Source organism: Mustelus asterias, chromosome 14 (genome assembly GCF_964213995.1).
Source record: "Mustelus asterias chromosome 14, sMusAst1.hap1.1, whole genome shotgun sequence".
In the NCBI taxonomy this organism is placed as follows: domain Eukaryota; kingdom Metazoa; phylum Chordata; class Chondrichthyes; order Carcharhiniformes; family Triakidae; genus Mustelus; species Mustelus asterias.
Window position 1 is genome coordinate 24,845,627 of NC_135814.1, and position 18,187 is coordinate 24,863,813.

At 42.3% G+C, this 18,187-nt stretch overlaps 1 protein-coding gene across 5 annotated transcripts in view; it reads left to right on the forward strand.

Moving 5' to 3' along the window:
• gtdc1 (glycosyltransferase-like domain containing 1) overlaps positions 1-18,187 on the forward strand; it is a 302,215-nt gene that overhangs the window by 29,810 nt on the left and 254,218 nt on the right. The window contains exon 1 of one of the 5 annotated variants that reach the window (XM_078228008.1): positions 3,531-3,658. The exons of the other annotated variants lie outside the window; for them this stretch is intronic. The gene's annotated coding sequence lies outside the window, so the exon portion shown is untranslated. Of the gene's footprint in view, positions 1-3,530; positions 3,659-18,187 lie in introns of those variants that run through there. 5 annotated transcript variants of the gene reach the window in all.

Sequence of the window (18,187 nt, forward strand, 5' to 3'; positions counted from 1 at the left end):
TCTCAAAAAACTCAATAAGGTTAGTAAGGCACGACCTACCTGCCACAAAACCATGCTGACTATCACCTATCAATTCATTACTCTCCAAATAACTATAAATCCTATCCCTTATAATTTTTTCCAACATCTTGCCGACAACAGAAGTGAGACTCACCGGTCTATAATTCCCGGGGAAGTCTCTGTTCCCCTTCTTAAACAATGGGACAACATTCGCTAACCTCCAATCTTCTGGTACTATACCAGAGGCCAACGACGACCTGAAGATCAGAGCCAGAGGCTCTGCAATCACTTCTCTTGCCTCCCAGAGAATCCTTGGATAAATCCCATCCGGACCAGGGGATTTATCTATTTTCAGACCCTCCAGAATATCCTGCACATCCTCCTTATCAACTGTAATACTGTCTATTCTACTCCCTTGCAACCCAGTGTCCTCCTCAGCTATATTCATGTCCCCTTGCGTGAACACCGAAGAGAAATATTGGTTCAATGCTTCACCAATCTCCTCCGGTTCCACACATAACTTCCCTCTGCCATCTATAACTGGCCCTAAACTTGCCCTAACCAACCTTCTGTTCTTGACATACCTATAGAACGCCTTAGGATTCTCTTTAACCCTATCCGCCAAAGTCTTCTCATGTCCCCTTTTAGCCCTTCTAAGCTCGCTCTTCAACTCCCTCTTAGCCAATCTAAAGCTTTCTAGTGCACTACCCGAGTGCTCACGTCTCATCCGAACATAAGCCTCCTTTTTCTTTTTAACCAACAAAGAAACTTTTTTGGTGCACCACGGTTCCCTAGCCCTACCAATTCCTCCTTGCCTGACAGGGACATACCTATCACAGACTCGCAGTAGCTGCTCCTTGAAAAAACTCCACATGTCGGACGTTCCCAGTCCCTGTAATCTCCTAGTCCAACCTATGTTTCCTAATTCTCTCCTAATAGCCTCATAATTACCCTTCCCCCAGCTAAAACCACTGGCCCGAGGTTCATGCCTATCCCTTTCCATCACTAAGGTGAACGTAACCGAATTGTGGTCACTATCACCAAAATGCACACCAACTTCCAAGTCTAGCACCTGGTCTGGCTCATTTCCCAGCACCAGATCCAATATAGCCTCACCTCTAGTTGGCCTGTCTACATACTGAGTCAAAAAACCTTCCTGCACGCTTTGAACAAAAACTGACCCCTCTAACGAGCTAGAGCTATAACAATTCCAGTCAATATTAGTCAAGTTAAAATCCCCCATAACAATTGCCCTATTACTTTCACTCCTAAGCAGGATTGACTCCGCAATCCTTTCCTCAACCTCTCTAGAACTTTTAGGAGGTCTATAAAAGACTCCCAACAGGGTGACCTCTCCTCTCCTATTTCTAATCTCCGCCCATACTACCTCAACAGATAAGTCCTCATCAAACCTCCTCTCTGACACTGTGATACAATCTCTGACCAATAATGCTACCCCTCCCCCTCTTCTACCTCCTTCCCTACTTCGACTAAAACATTTGAACCCCGGGACCTGCAGCATCCATTCCTGCCTCTGCTCTATCCATGTCTCTGAAATAGCCACAACATCGAAGTCCCAGGTACTGATCCACGCTGCAAGTTCACCCACTTTATTGCGAATACTCCTGGCATTGAAGTATACACATTTCAAACCCTGCTCCACCCCACCTCTGCAATGCCGTGCATTGCAGTCCCCATCCATGCATCCCTCACTTTCAGCCCCACTACTCAGGATCCCTCCCCCCCCCCGAATCAGTTTAAACCTCCCTGCATGGCCTTAGCAAATTTACCCCCCAGGATATTGGTCCCCTTCTGATTAAGGTGTAGACCATCCTTCTCATAGAGGTCACACCTTCCCCAGTACGAGCCCCAATTGCTTAAGTACCTGAACCCCTCCCTCCTGCACCATCCCTTCAGCCATGAATTCAAACCTTCCCTCTCCCTATTCCTCTCTAAACTATCCCGTGGTACAGGCAAGAGTCCAGAGATAACCACTCTGTCAGTCTTGGCCTTTAGTTTCCACCCCAACTCCATAAATCCCTGCCTAATATCCCCTTCCCCTATCCTCCCTATGTCGTGTGTCCCCACATGTACAATAACTTGTGGTTTATCTCCCTCCCCCCTAAGAGTCCTGAATACCCTGTCAGACACATCCCGGACCCCAGCCCCTGGTAGGCAACACACCAACCCTGAGTCCCTACCTTTAGTTCCGACCCTCCTATCTGTCCCCTTAATTGTGGAGTCCCCAATCACAAGGCCCAGTCTTTTACAGCCCCTAACCACCTGAGCTTTCTCACTCGGCTCACCCCCAGAGATCTGCTCTCTATGCTCAGTTGATTCCTCCTCAACTGTAGCCTCCAGCACCGAAAACCTATTATGGAGGGGAACCGCCCCAGGGGATTGTCTTCCCGATTGCTTCTTACCCCTCCTCCTGGCATTGACCCAAACCTCATTTCTAGGAGTTACTATTTCTCTATAACTCCTATCAACTTCCACCTCCGCCTCCCGAATTATGCGGAGTTCCTCTACCTCCCCCTCCAGCTCCTTTACACGCTCCTCCAGAAGCTGCAATCTAATGCACTTCTTACAACTAAAATCTCCTGAAACACTACTGGATTTCCTCACCACATACATCCCACAGGAGATGCAGCATACTGCCTGAACTGCCATCCCTGAAGCCATTACCAGCAAGAAAAAAAGAAAACAAAAAAAAAAAAACTTCCCCACACTTCCCCAACTGTCACTCTCCACTGCAGCCCGAGCAACACTCCCTCACTGAGACACCAACTGTCACACTCTTCAGTTCTCCAGTTCTGACAGTGCATATCAGAAACTTGTCAACCGTATCAAAGGTAGGGCATGACATATGAAAAGCTAGGGAGTTAGTTGGGTTTGGTTATATCTTTGGATCCCAAAACATCTCTGATCTCTCTTGGGATCAACTAGATCCCAAATCTCCTGGAGGCCTGATGCCTTCTCAGGTTCATGAACTACTTAGATTGTGCTTTTTAAATGGAAATAAAAATAGAGAAAAAGGACCATATCTTACAACCAAGGACACTACCAATGTGGAGAAGAATATGCCAGTTAATGAGTGGTTCTTAGGTGACATCAAATTGAAATGTTAATCTTCAATATTTTTTTTTAATGTTGGATTTTGCAGCAAGAAATAGTGAGAAGCTGGATCGCTGTTAAATTGTTCATGTTTGGTAAATAATATGATAGGACATGCATCATTTTTATTTTACAGTTTACTAATTGCTAACCTAATGGACAGTTTTCACATGTACGCTGAAAACAGCCAGCTCTGCCTCACCATCTTTCTTGACTTCTTCACTCTCTCTAAATTGTCAGACTGCTTGTCTGACATTGATATTGGATGAGCAGCAATTTCTCAATTAAATATTAAGACAGAAGACATTGTTTTTAGTCACCACTGCAAAACTCCATTCCTAATCACTAACTCCATCCATTGAATAGAGCAGGAAAAGGTGAGGACCCAGAGGCAGACAGTAGCACCTAAAAAGAGTGGGACAGAAGAGGACCCGGTGTCATACAGCAGCACCTAAAAGGGTTATCCAATCTGTGACTCCAGAGTGGACAAACCATAATCTGAGAAAAATCTAAAAGTGTGACATCACAGGATTTTGATTGGTTCGTGAGTATTTTCCTAGTTTATCTTTCAAAACTCAGGTAATTTTGTCCTTCATCTTCAACCCACAGCCATCTGACTTAAAGATGGAAGTGGGCGAGCCATAGCTTAAAAGCAGATGAATATTGATATTAGATGAAATAATAGAGAACAAAATTGTTCAAGGTACTTGGAGCCAGTATCTTCTTGCCATGAGGACTGGTGGGGTTCCTTGAAGGAATATCTTGGGCACAAGGCTAAATGTCTTTTAGATGAGCACCTGTTATGCTGGTGTTCTTGTCGTGCTATCCTATTAGCCAATGTGTCTGTCCTAATGTGTTTTTAATTGTTACCTGGTGTCCTCCGACTCCATTGTTTTCTAATATTGTTGACTCCAGATGTGGCCATAATTTTTCCAGTCTTCCTTAGACTTGGAGTGGTGTCAGAGGACTGGAGAATTGTAAACTTTACACCCTTGTTCAAAAAGGTGTAAAGATAAACCCAACAACTATAGGGCAATTAGTTCAACTTTGATGGTGAAGGAACTTCTGGAAACAATAATTTGGGACAAATTTATCAGTCACAGGAACAGATGCAGGTTAAACCAGCATGGATTTCTTGAGGGAAAATCACAATTAACTAATTTCCTGGAGCTTTTTTGAAGAGCTAGCAAAGAGAGTTAATGGGGGCAATGCAATTGATGTATACATGGACTTCCAAAAGGCATTTTGTACAGGACCGCACAACAGACTTGTGTGCAAACTTATAACTCATGAAATAAAGTGGCAGCAACAAAATGGATATGGAAGTGACTGAGTGACTGGAAGCAGATAGTCATGGTTAATGGACATTTTTCAGGCTGGAGGAAGGTTTGTAGTGAGTTCCTCAGGGGTCGGTGTTGGGACCCTTGCATTTCCTGCTATATAATAATGACCTAGACACTGGTGTGCCAAACACAATTTCAGAGTTTGCAGATGATATGAAACTTGGACGCATTACAAATTGTGACCAAGTTGATGGAATAGGCAGACAAGTGGCAAATGAAGTTCAATGCAGAGAGATGTGAAGTGTTCTGCCATTGTTGTGAGGACACAGACACACCATTGATGCCTTAAACTGCTGAAATAGTGGCATTCATAGCTGCACTCTCGTGGTCATCTCTTCTACCCCTTTTTTAAATTGGTGGTGTCGATGAGCCTTTTATTTGGATTTTGTTTAGGTACACTGGACTGTGGTTGTAAAGTATTGCACCAATAATTTGGACGGGCTGTCAAAGAGACAACTATCTCCATTATTTGGTAGGAAGAACATGGAGAGGCAATATAAAATAAAGGGCACACCTTATGAGGGCCAGTGGTTCATATGGCCTTGAATTGTTTTATCTGAAGTATGATTGGGAAGATTAGGCTCCGTAGAGTACTGAAGCAGTTATCTGTGACAAATAAGGATTTGGCTTTTGCCCTTTTTTTTAAACCTATATTCCATTAGTGTTCGCCTCTTGTTTTATCCGATCATAGATCTGATTCAGTTAGCAAACTGAGAACCAACTTTTGTAACTGAAGAGAGTTTGGAATCCTCAAAATGGGTGAGCATCATCTGGTCAATATTTTGCAACAGAATTATTGATTTACCTTGCTTTCTTATAATGGAAAAACTATATATCTACTCACTATCCAATTCTGTTTATATGTGTTTGCAGTGATTCAGTTGCTCGCTTTCCAGATGTGAAGTTAATCACTCTATTTGGGGCGGCATCCTCAACAAAGAGAATAATGTCACTTTTGATGGATATCACAGGGTTACTAATGAAGACAAAAATAGAATAAGGCCAAGCATGCTTCCCTGAGGGACCATTATGTAGCTATTGGGATAAGAAGACAAATGCCCATTTCTTATTGCCTGGGATATGCACCCTTTATGGAAGTCAATTTTACAGTTAAACAGTGCAACAGATGTTCAGAAGAAACCAACTTATATGTTCTGGTTGTATGCTGGGTATCAGGAAAATTCATTTCTGTGTTATCTAAACATCAGAGGTTGATTGATTTGCTGTAACCAGAATTGCTGGTTTGGTAGCTTTGTCTGAAATATTGCAACAGCTTTAAGGTCTTTTGTAGTGGCTACAGGCTGCAGAATCAAGTGATTTTATTTTATTCAACTGCCGATTGTTCATGAAAGACGTTTCAGCTGTTATGGGTTGTCTCTTGTTCATAATATTGCACCAAAATTGCTAAATGTGGTGGTGACTGGGTCATGTCTGACAATGTCTTCCAGTGCTGACCTAGATGAGGTTTGTGGAGTTAGTGGAAGGTTGTGCCATTAGCAGAGAGCAGAAAGGCACACACCTGTCCTAGTCAAAGAAAACCTGACTGCTCCCTTGGAAAGAAGGGTTTACCAAACTCTCAACTCTAGCTATCTTCTCTTCGGATCTGACAAAAGGTCATCCTGACGTTGGCTCTATTCTCTCTCTCAGATGCTGTCAGACCTGCTGAGATTTTCCAGCATTTTCTGTTTTTGTCTCTCTTCATTCCTATTCAGCATAATCAGGTCTCCATTGTTTTCATAGAGTCATAGAATCCGTACAGTGCCGAAAGAGGCCATTTAGCCCATCGAGCCTACACCGACAACAATCCCATTCAGGCCCCAACCTGCAACCCCATGCATCTACCCTGCTTATTTACCCTGACACTAAGAAGCAATCCCCCCAATCAACCTAATCAGCACATCTTCGGATTGTGGGAGGAAACCCATGCAGACACAGGGAGAACACAGACAGTCACCCAAGGCTGGAATTGAACTTGGCTCCCTGACAATGATGTGGAGATGCCGGAGTTGGATTGTGACCCTGACAATGAGGCAGCAGTGCTAATGATTGACCCACTGTTTCCTTGAAGCTCTATCAATTTCCCACTGAATTTACAGTGGGAGTGGAGCATCCATGGAATATATCAGGGTCTATATATTTAATTTAGGTGTTATAATAAGTATTTCATCTGCTGGTCATATAATGAACTGCAAATGCCACTCTCCTTTTGTTATGACAGAACATCTAAGTGTTCACAGTCATTATAGATCACAGAAAAATGGAGAAAGGCGCCACTGTCTATCCTTAAGATAAATGTTTTTTGGTGAATAAAAAAGATTAATGTTTGTAAATGTTTGATTATGAATATATTGCTGTCATGTTGGGATCCTGAATTCATAAGAACACGAGTTACTGGTATAGTAACAAAAGGCTCTCTTGTACTCCTTACCAATGACCGTGAAAAAACTTGGGTTTTAAAATAGAAAATATGATAGTTCATTGCTGACTTTTTAAAATTAGGCTGTCCACTCAGAATCTTGTTTTATATTGCCAAATAACTATGCTACATCAAACCTAAACTGGATTGAAGACCAGTATCTTAAAGTGTCTCATCTTTGCTGTACGTTACTGACTGCTGCCTGCCTTTTGACTGCAGCAAATGTATTTTCCCAGGCATAGTATATTCACTCGTTGTGTCTCCAGAATGCAGTTGACTGTGAGAGGTAGTGTTGTTTTGTGGTTTTTGGTGGGGAGGGGAGGGGTGAAGGTGGGGTGATGGTTGGTGTGGTCAGCCCACTATTACAGATGTGCTATTGTATGCTGACCAAATAAGCATGCACAGGTGCTGAAAGTCTGGATCAAATTTGTGGAACAGTCTACACCGAGACAGACTTATGCCTAAACTTGGAAGGATAGTGTGTCATTCATCTCTGCCCATGTTGCCCAACCATTCCAACTTTTGCTCTCCATCCTCCTTCATTCTGCAGTTCTAACTTAGCCCTCCTTGTTCTCTCCAAGTTTTCCTTTTCCGAAGGATATATCTTCTACTCTCTTCATCCCTGCACACTCAGTTCCTGACCACTAATGACTGCTAGTGACCCCTGTGCTTGTTGACATTTTTAATGGTTCGTTTTACTCAGCCATCATCTCTTTTAACACTGCTATCGTTAATCCACACTTAACTAATTTTTGAGTGATCCGTCCTATCCAACTACAGCTCCATTTGGCTTTCCCAACTATTTTGTTCTTGTTCCACAAAGCTGCTAACTTGAAACACTTCACTTTGACTTCTGTCCTGCATACAATGCAGGGAAAATGTCACAATTGAAACCCCGTGTTGTCCCTCCCCATCTCCCTTAGTTTCTCTACAAAGTTTGAAAAGGTTGACCATACTATTCTCCTCCATTATCACTTCTCCACTGTCCAGCAATATGATGCTGCCTTTGTGCGGTTCTCTTCCGACATGTTTCAATGCTGGCATATCTACTGGAATCCCTTCTTTTCTTCATCTAAATCCTGCTCTATGGTAATCTTTTCAACATACATGGAACCAGCTTCTGGATGATTTCCATTACACCTATCTCCTCTTCTTCTTTTCCTTCATTCCCACAGCCACTTCTAAACTGCCAATCTAACACTAAACTATCAACAAATCAATTTTTTATTCAACTTGGATGGAGTGGATGAGAAATTGAAGCCAACATTTTATTTTCATGCAATAAATATTGCTCCCTACCAATGACCAGTTGCCCTCAGATATTTGATCAGGCCATAAAAAATGTGTTTGACCCAGAGTTAATCTTCAAACCCCATATCAATCTTATACCAAAACCATTTATTTCCCCTTTCTTGCTTGCCTATGCTTCTACCTCATTCGCATGATCACGTAGGAGGCCGAAGTCAGAGTGGAAGTGGCTGAGAGAACTAAAATGTCAAGCAAACTGTCCTACACCCAACTCTGATCTCTCTGTCCTCTGCCCTCTACGTTGTTCTAATGAAGCTCTAATGAAGTTCAAGTTAACAACACCTTACTTTTGGGTTAGACAATGGACATATCCTTCTGGATTCACCATTGAGTTCGACAATTTCAGATCAAAACCACTGCTCCCACCTTGGACAGCAGGTGTTGGTAATAGTTCACCGATACAATTTAAAGCTGCCATCGACCTTTTGTTTCTTTGCATGTCTGACCTTGCACCATTATCCATTTTGTCACTTTATCTCTTCTGCTTTTCACCCTATCACAGATGTTCCCTTTTTTCCCCTCCTTTACCTAACTGATTTCTCCCTCCCACACCCGATTTTCCTGTTTCTGTACTTGCTTCAAACCTGTTGCATCTCCAATACCTTTCAGTTGTGACAATGGGTTATTGACCTGAAACATGAACTGTTTTCTTCTCCACAGATGGCAACTGACCTGCTGAGTATTGCCAGTATCTTGTGTTTTTAATCCATTACATAATCATTACAATGACTGCCAGCATCCTATCTAAATAGATGGTTGTTAGTTTGCTTATAGTACCACAAAGCGACAGCAACTGGTACACAGATGGGACAGATGCAGTGTACTAATCTTTCAGCAAAAATTGCCTGGATTGGTCCCTGATTAATTTTAATCTCTATTAGGGAAAATTAAATTGAATAATTCAACATTTAAGTAATGTGTTTCCATTCTAACCTGCAACATACACAAAATTTCTCAGGGGGAGCATTATCAGGAGCTAAGGAATAATCTCATTTCTTTACTTTGCTGAAACCCTTCACATTTGCATACACAACACATGTCCATAGCTTCTAAAATAAGACGGTGGAAAAACTAATTTTCAAATGATGTTGACAAAGTATTATGATAAGTGAGCAAGCCGTGCATGCACATGGTCAGTTTTTATTGTAAACTGTTCTCCACATGCATGAAAGGATACCATGATATCACCTAGATATGATGAATTTCATAAAGGCTTTTATTCTTCCACTGTACTCAGTCTAGGATTAAAGAATGTTTTTTGGTAACTCCTATTTTCTCCTTTGCTGCAAAGTTGATGATCAATTCTATGGGTAGTATGGAGCTACAAATACACTGTGATGTGGAGTCATAGGATGTGGGTTTGCACCTTCAACTTTTTAATGGTAATTTCTGTTTGTGGCTCTTCACCACAGGTGGGGAGAGAACAATCACAGGTGAATCACAATGGGCTGCTCTTGCACGTAGATGGCACAAGAGTATCACTGGCAGAGTCACCAAGCCAGGCTGCCTGTTTACGTTTTCATGAATCGTTTGTGTAAATTACATGAAAGAAAGTGAGAAATAAAATAACACTTTGAGTATCGATTCTCCCAGATGACTCAAAATGTGAACCTCCTCCTCTGCTGCGAGCTACATAAACGGGGTGCTGTACAAAGGCTAATCGAGATGTCCAAACCTTAGAATTGGTAACTATAGATTTGGCTGCTCATCTTTTGCCCATGTTATTGTGATAACAAGTTCTTTATTAAGTTCTTTGTGTGTAAAATTTAACTTCAAGGGGAGGTTTGCTGCACAGTAAGAGTTTCTTCATTCATGTTCTGATTGTAAATTCGAGGAGTGAAACGGCAGCGTGTTCTCGGAAACCAAATAATGTGCTAACCTTTGCAATGATCGTGGACTCCCCCTGCCCACACTAAAACTATGCTGCTCAACCCACTTAATGATACCCATGACACAATTTAAGTCTAAAACCTCTTGGGGTGGAAACATAGACAGGTGATTGCCTGAAAAATAACATATTCAGCTTGAGGTAAGGGTTATTTTTCCAGAAGCTCATATATGCTTTTTCTCAGAAGGTTCACAGCTTTGAAAAGTAAATTATTACTTGTTGGCAACTTGGAAGTAATCAGTTTTCCTGTTAAATGTGTGCGTGTAACAGTTTTTCTATTTTTTGCCCCCTTCATTTATTTTCTCTCACTGTGTCGCCGGATGTGACAATGGGTTAGTATTTCCATTCCATGTATTTTTACCTAAGAAATATATTGCCTCCTGATCTCTCAATGTGCTCTCCTTACACATGTATTGGAGTTCTTGTCCAAGCAGTAAAAAAAATGAGGATTTTAAAGGAGGCGCAAAAGAAGCATCATCTCTATAAAAGTTCCTTAAATATTGATTAAAATTAAATGTAAAGTTTTTTAAAAAGTTTATTCATTCGTCACAAGTAAGGCTTACATTAACACTGCAATGAAGTTACTGTGAAATTTCCCTAGTCGCCACACTCCAGCGCCCGTTCGGGTCAATGCACCTAACCAGCACATCTTTCAGATTGTGGGAAGGAACCGCAGGCACCTGGAGGAAACCCACGTAGACACAGGGAGAACGTGCGAACCCCACACAGACAGTGACCCAAGCCGGGAATCGAACTCGGGTCCCTGGCGCTGTGAGGCAGCAGTGCTAACCGCTGTGCCACCATGCCGCCCACAATTATGATAGATATGTTGTAGAAATCAGTGATTTCTGAGTGATGGCTTTTATTGCTAATGCTGTTATTAGACTGCTCTCAGTTACAAAAACCTTTGTGAGTTAAGAACCATCCACAGGTGTTGTTGTAACCATATTTTTGTTTCCACATTGATTTGTCCCGTGCTTGTGGCTGGTCCTTGGAAGCAGACGGCAGAAAGGTGCATGTTCCTGATGTAAACTATGGGTCAGCTGTCTGTTACCAAGATGGAGGTTTAAAAGTTTCACTTGTGGCTACACATGTTTATAAAAGCCTACATGGCTGTGCTCTGCAATCTTCTAAATTCAAGTTTGCAATGTTACTGAGTTATTGACAAATAGTAGCAGGCAAATCCAAGTCCCCTGTGGATTCCTGCCCTGACAAAGTGCTATCATCTCGAACTGTAGAGCTTCAAATACAGAATTATCAATCAAACACAAAACCAGAATTGCTGGAACACACAAAAGATTATGGGAAATCCGAGACCCCAAAATCCGATCCTTAATGCTCAGCTTTTCAGTACTGAGAGTGCTGTTTTAGCTGCAAGATGGAGTTCGCAGCAAGTGCATATGCTTTTGTTGTGAACCGCACCATTTTTGTTAATGTTAGCACACATGTCTATGAAAGGTGGATCTAACAGAAGCATTTAGAGTAGACAGATCATGATGTTGTTGATTTGACACCAGTACTGCCATTTTGGAGCTCAACATCCAACTGATGCTGTCTCTTTAAAAATATACAGTGGGTCATGTCTTCAGTAGCAGGAAGGATCTTTCCACGAGTGCTTTTTGAAGGGATCGTCAACTACTTTCATTTTAGTTGTTGATTGTGTTCTATTAGCTGTTTCCCGATTGTAGAACTATTTGGTCATTTCTAGAGTTGTTTGAAGTTGGTAAATTCTACATGGAGCAATGTGGCACATGCTGAAGGACTTTGGCCTGACTTCAGGGATTCTGCACAAAACACTTGCTTTTAGACATAACTGAAGCAGTAAGCATTCCTTCTGGACTACAGCGTGATGGGAAGAGGTAACATAGAGCAAGCTGCTGGAAGAAGAGGATAGGGAAAAGTGCTCTCAGCTGGAGAACATATTTACCCCACAGTGGTCAGGGAGCAATTCTGTTGCCTGAACCTCAGCAAGGGACACTGTGTCAGACATCACTGCTTCACTAAGCATCATCTCACAGAAGTTTGCTTTCCACTGCAGCCACAGATATAACCTCAGAATGGGCTGAGGATTGCATTGCAAGTGGTTGAAAATATTAGTTTATCTGAAGGCTTCTTCCAGGCTGGCGCAGGTGATATTTGCAACATCTTTCAGCTTGCAGTCTGTTGCATGAGATGGGTCACTGAAGCTCTGAGTTCCAAGAGAGCTGAATATATTTTGTTCTGTCCTCTAAGAGAAGCATGCAAAGTGAACAGGTGTTTTTTTGAGGGTTTTAGGCTTTCCCAAAGTTCAGGATTCCATTGAGGGCACGTACATCACTTACAGATGCTGCATGTCTACTCTTAAAGATATTCCACTTTTTCAACTTTGACTGTAAACTGAACTAGTACATCATGCTGGTTTTCTGGAATTATGCGGCAGTTGCTGAACCTAGCAGTATTTGAGCCACCATGACACACTGCAAGAAGACGACCGGCTGATGAGGTCTATTCTTTGACTATTCTTTTGAAAAGCATCAAGTTAGATAAGTCGCCGGGACCGGATGAGATGTACCCCAGGCTACTGTGGGAGGCGAGGGAGGAGATTGTTGAGCCTCTGGCGATGATCTTTGCATCATCAATGGAGACGGGAGAGGTTCCGGAGGATTGGAGGATTGCGGATGTTCCTTTATTCAAGAAAGGGAGTAGAGATAGCCCTGGAAATTATAGACCAGTGAGTCTAACGTCAGTGGTTGGTAAGTTGATGGAGAAGATCCTGAGAGGCAGGATTTATGAACATTTGGAGAGGTATAATATGATTAAGAAGAGTTAGCATAGCTTTGTCAAAGGCAGATCATGCCTTACGAGCCTGATTGAATTTTTTGAGGATGTGACTAAATACATTGATGAAGGAAGAGCCGTAGATGTAGTATATATGACCTTCAGCAAGGCATTTGATAAGGTGCCCCATGCAAGGCTTATTGAGAAAGTGAGAGGGCATGGGATCCAAGGGGACATTGCTTTGTGGATCCAGAACTGGCTTGCCCACAGAAGGCAAAGAGTGGTTATAGATGGGTCATATTCCACATGGAAGTCGGTCACCAGTGGAATGCCCCAGGGATCTGTTCTGGGACCCTTACTCTTTGTGATTTTTATAAATGACCTGGATGAGGAAGTGGAGGGATGGGTTGGTAAGTTTGCTGATGACACAAAGGTTGGAGGTGTTGTGGATAGTGTGGAGGGATGTCAGAAGTTGCAGCGAGACATTGATAGGATGCAAGACTGGGTGGAGAAGTGGCAGATGGAGTTAAACCCAGATAAGTGTGAGGTGGTTCATTTTGGCAGGTCAAATAGGATGGCGGAATATAATATTAATGGTAGGACTCTTGGCAGAGTGGAAGATCAGAAGGATCTTGGGGTCCGCGTTCATAGGACGCTCAAAGCAGCTGTGCAGGTTGAGGCTGTGATTAAGAAGGCATATGGTATACTGGCCTTCATCAATTGAGGAATTGAGTTTAGGAGTCGTGAGATAATGTTGCAGCTATATAAGACCCTGGTCAGACCACACTTGGAGTACTGTGCTCAGTTCTGGTCACCTCATTACAGGAAGGATGTGGAAGCCATAGAAAGGGTGCAGAGGAGATTTACAAGGATGTTGCCTGGGTTGGGGGGCATGCCTTATGAGGATAGGTTGAGTGAGCTCGGCCTTTTCTCCTTGGAGAGACGAAGGATGAGGGGTGACCTGATAGAGGTGTATAAGATTTTGAGAGGTATTGATCGAGTGGATAGTCAGAGGCTTTTTCCTAGGGCTGAAATGGTTGCCAGAAGAGGACACAGGTTTAAAGTGCTGGGGAGTAGGTACAGAGGAGATGTCAGGGGTAAGTTTTTCACTCAGAGGGTGGTGGGTGCGTGGAATGGGCTGCCAGCAACGGTGGTGGAGGCGGATTCGATAGGGTCTTTTAAGAGACTTTTAGATAAGTACATGGAACTTAGTAAGATAGAGGGTTATAGGTAAGCCTAGTAATCGCTAAGGTAGGGACATGTTCGGCGCAACTTTGTGGGCTGAAGGGCCTGTATTGTGCTGTAGTTTTTCTATGTTCTATGTTTCTAATATGTCTCATGCCTCTGATGTGCAACTCACACATGTTGCCAACATGCATACAATCAAAGCCATATTGCCACATGAAATGTGATAAAAACTGTTGGTGTGATGAAGAAACTTTTCTGCTGTCTGGCCTCTCTAGAGGACCCTAGCAGTGCTCAGCACAGCACTTGTCCAAATTTGTCCTGGTCTGCTTCATGCTGCACAATCAAGAGGACGCAACCCTTACCTGCAGCTGCACAGCGATAAGCTAAGGAAGAGGAAGTAACACAATCCCATTCTGGTTAGGCTGTCTGTGATCAACTTATCTGATTGTAATACTAGTAAATACAACTCTAAACCCATCCACCAATTGTCCCACATCTTGCCTTCACTCTGTTATTAACCATCTCAGCATCTGCTTGACCACAATGCAAAAATAATAGCCAATATAAAATCTGTATTCCAAACCAAATTTACATAATTGCATACAAATATTAAACTAATTGTTCTTACGTTTTCTTAGTGAATGACTTTTATGTGACTTTGCCTGTCCTATTGTTCCTACAAAGTGCTATGCCAGTGGCTACAGAGTACCTTGTGGAAGGCTGCTGGCTTTCAGTGGGTGGTCTTGCAGTTCTACCTTTAACAGCACTGGCTTCACCATTTAGGCACTTGCGATAGCTGTCTGGGCTGGCTGATTGACAGGTGGCATTAAAGGGATAGGAGGATAAATGCTGCCATCCCGAGCGAACAGCAAGTTTGTGCTTCACAGAAGTCATTGCCATTCAATTGGGGTGGCACCTCTGCAATCCTTCTCTGTTGGAGGATAGAGTGCTTAACATCTGTGATATTATGCCAGTCCTTTTGTTTACTGGGATCTGCAGGCAAATTGTCAGTTGTCTGTCCTTGCATGGCAGCAAGCTGTCTTTGCGTTACAGAAATATGAGCTTCCACTGATGCATCTAGATGTTGAATGGCTTCTACTTCTGCTGCAATCAGAACTGAGGCATTGACCATCAGGCGGGTGCATCATGATTGGGTCCGCAAGTATGTAAATAAAGTTGGCCTCCAATTTCACTCTGGAAAGAATGGTCACCAATCTACGTGAGAGCATGATTTTGCAGCACCCTGGGAAAGTCTGTGCATCCCTTGTTGCATGTTAACTACCACACAAAAATATTTTCAGGGGACTGCACACTGCAAACAAAAGTGCATGAAAACTAAATTTTAAAGGGAACATTGGCTCAACTTGTGCTGTATTGGTAATAAAAACAGAAAATGCTAGAAAATCTCAGCAGGTCTGACAGCATCTGTGGAGAGGGAATTGAGCCCATGTTTCAAGTCTGGATGACCCTTCGTCAGAGCTCCCAGCAATTCTCTGTTTTTGTTTCAGATTTCAGCATCTGCAGTATTTTGCTTTTAACTCTGTGCTATATTGGTGTTGGATTTCCAGATGGTTCTTACCGTTTACCTCAGGTCTTCTGGTAGGCCTACCATCACAGGGCATTTCATTGTGCATACCCATTTGCTTTCTTCTATATGCCATTCCAACTAATGACTCCTTCATAGCATTTATGTGTGACCATGCCCTTTGGTAAACTGACATCAACACTTCCTTTTCCCAGCTCAGGTGCAAGTATCTTGTGTTCAGTGTCTCACCATGTGCACATACTATCTTTTAGTGCAGTGTCACTGATGGTTGTTGAATGAGAGAGTAAGTGAAAGTGCTTCTTCTTCACCACAAGCTTCTTGTTCTTCCACCTCTTGTTCTTCCACCTTTTAATTGACCAGGTTGCAGTTTGAGGGTATTTGAAAGGGGAAGTATATAAGGGTAGGGTTCGGGTGAGCTGTAAGAAGGAGAATTAGGTATGAGGATGCAATCGTGGTGCTGGCCATTGCGTCAGTGAAAGCTTCTTCTTTCACCCCCCCCCCCCCCCCCCCCCATGCTTCTCCACGTCCCCATGCCCCCCCTTCCGCTCAAGTTTCAGTAAGGCACTGCTGCCTCTGGTTATGCACCAACCTTTCCTGGAAGTGAGAAAAAAGTGTGCCAGTGATTGTGCTACAATTTGGGTGATATAGCTTTCATGATTAAATAATTGACGTTGTGCGCAAACTGTAAAATGTGGGTAAGAGACTTGCTGTCTTGATAGATTATGTGGGGGTGAGGTGCAGTTACGAATGTTAAATATGAGTCATGATTGATAGATATTGTTGGTAAATGAATGATGGGGTTGTAGTGTATTGACGTTGTGTAAAGCTAGTGGTTCAGTTGGTATACTGTGGCATTTGAAGATGCTTTCATTGATCTTGACCACTTGCATGAGGACTTAGAACTTTTTGTGACTTTGCATCCAGAGTCATGGGACTTAACTTTTGGCATTGATTTCACAATTATCTGGTTCCCACTATAATTGTGCACAGGTGTTATCTCAGCTCCACCCTGAAGGTGCCCACTGCGGCATTAGAGAATATTGAAATGTGTGCTCCACTGTTGCACCTTAATTTACACTGCTTCCCACTCAGACTCTTTCACAAGCAGTTCTTCCAGCAATAATGCATCTTTTTAAGAGGTGCAGACTAACTTGAAGTGACCCATGCTAACAGGTACAGCCACTCAACAGTGCTGACGGCATGCAACATATCAACTGCCAATGTAAAGTAAAAGTTTATTTATTAGTCACAAGTAAGGCTTACATTAACACTGCAATGCATTTACTGTGAAATTCCCCTAGTTTCCACAGTCTGGCACCTGTTCAGATCAATCCACCTAACCAGCACATCTTTCAGAATGTGGGAAGAAACCAGAGCACCCGGAGGAAACCCACACAGACAAGGGGAGAACGTACAAACTCCACACAGACAATGAACCAAGCTGGGAAGTGAACCTGGGTCCCTGGCCATTGTGAAGCAGCAGTGCTAACCACTGTGCTACCATGCTGCCAATGTCAGAAGCTTGTATATAGTTTAATCACACATTGAGATCCCCATGCCTGTTTTGAATTTTTCCATGTAATTTTTCCATTGTTTTCCCAGCGCAATCTTTCTAAATCTTCCTTTGCTCCCAGGACTCATAAGGTTAAATCTGTAGGACATTTATCCTTGTTACATTTGTACCCTGTTGTTTTAGCTTCTTAATCTGAGTTAAAAGGTACAACTTCTGATTGCCAAGACTGGCACATTGTAACACAGATTTTCTTCTGACCATTACAACTATCTAGTTCTATTGCACAATAAAAATGTGATTTTTTTTGAGCAAGAAGATGAAATATTTTGTCTTATTTTTGCTTTTTGAAATATTTGGCATTGGGTTTGAAGAGTGAATATATCTGAGGAATGCAACAAGGTCGAGAGTTGTAAGCTGCTGTCAGGTTGCTTTAATGTTCTGGAGTTTTATTTGCTTTGGGCCGGTAGCCAGCCAGGTAAATTTCTCAGACACTTTCATAGAGAGTTACCTATGGCTGCCTTTGTCTGGAAATTGAATTGTATGGAGGTCACAATGAAATAAATTATACCTGATCTAAAGAGCAGATGTTTTGGATGGACTAAATAGCTTTTTCTTGGTCCAGTCTTGTACTTTTGGAAGATTGTAACAAAATACATTGTCAGCCGATCATGATCAGCTACAAGGACTGTGTTACAGTGGCGTGCCTACTTCCAGTAGTGCTGACTACTTGTTAATAATTTTATTAATTTTAATGTTGATCATAGATACAACTAAACTAAATAAAAGCTGTTCACAAGGATTGTGTTTGCTTCCTTTCTCTTCCTTAAAAAAAGACCTGTTTTACTGATTTTTAGAGGACAAGTCTACTGGTATATTGTCAAAGCCATGAGTCTCGGCAGCATAAATTATTCTGGGCAGGCTGAATAAAATGGTGATATGAGATTCTGCTCATACAGAAAGTTGACCAAATTATAAGTCTAATATATATAGATCTTTGCCCGACTAAATATCTGGGAAACATTTTGACACAACAAAAACTATGAGAAATACTTAAAAGGGTTACAATAATATTTTCTGTTCCCTTTTCAATGAATGGATATTTCATCTTTTTCCA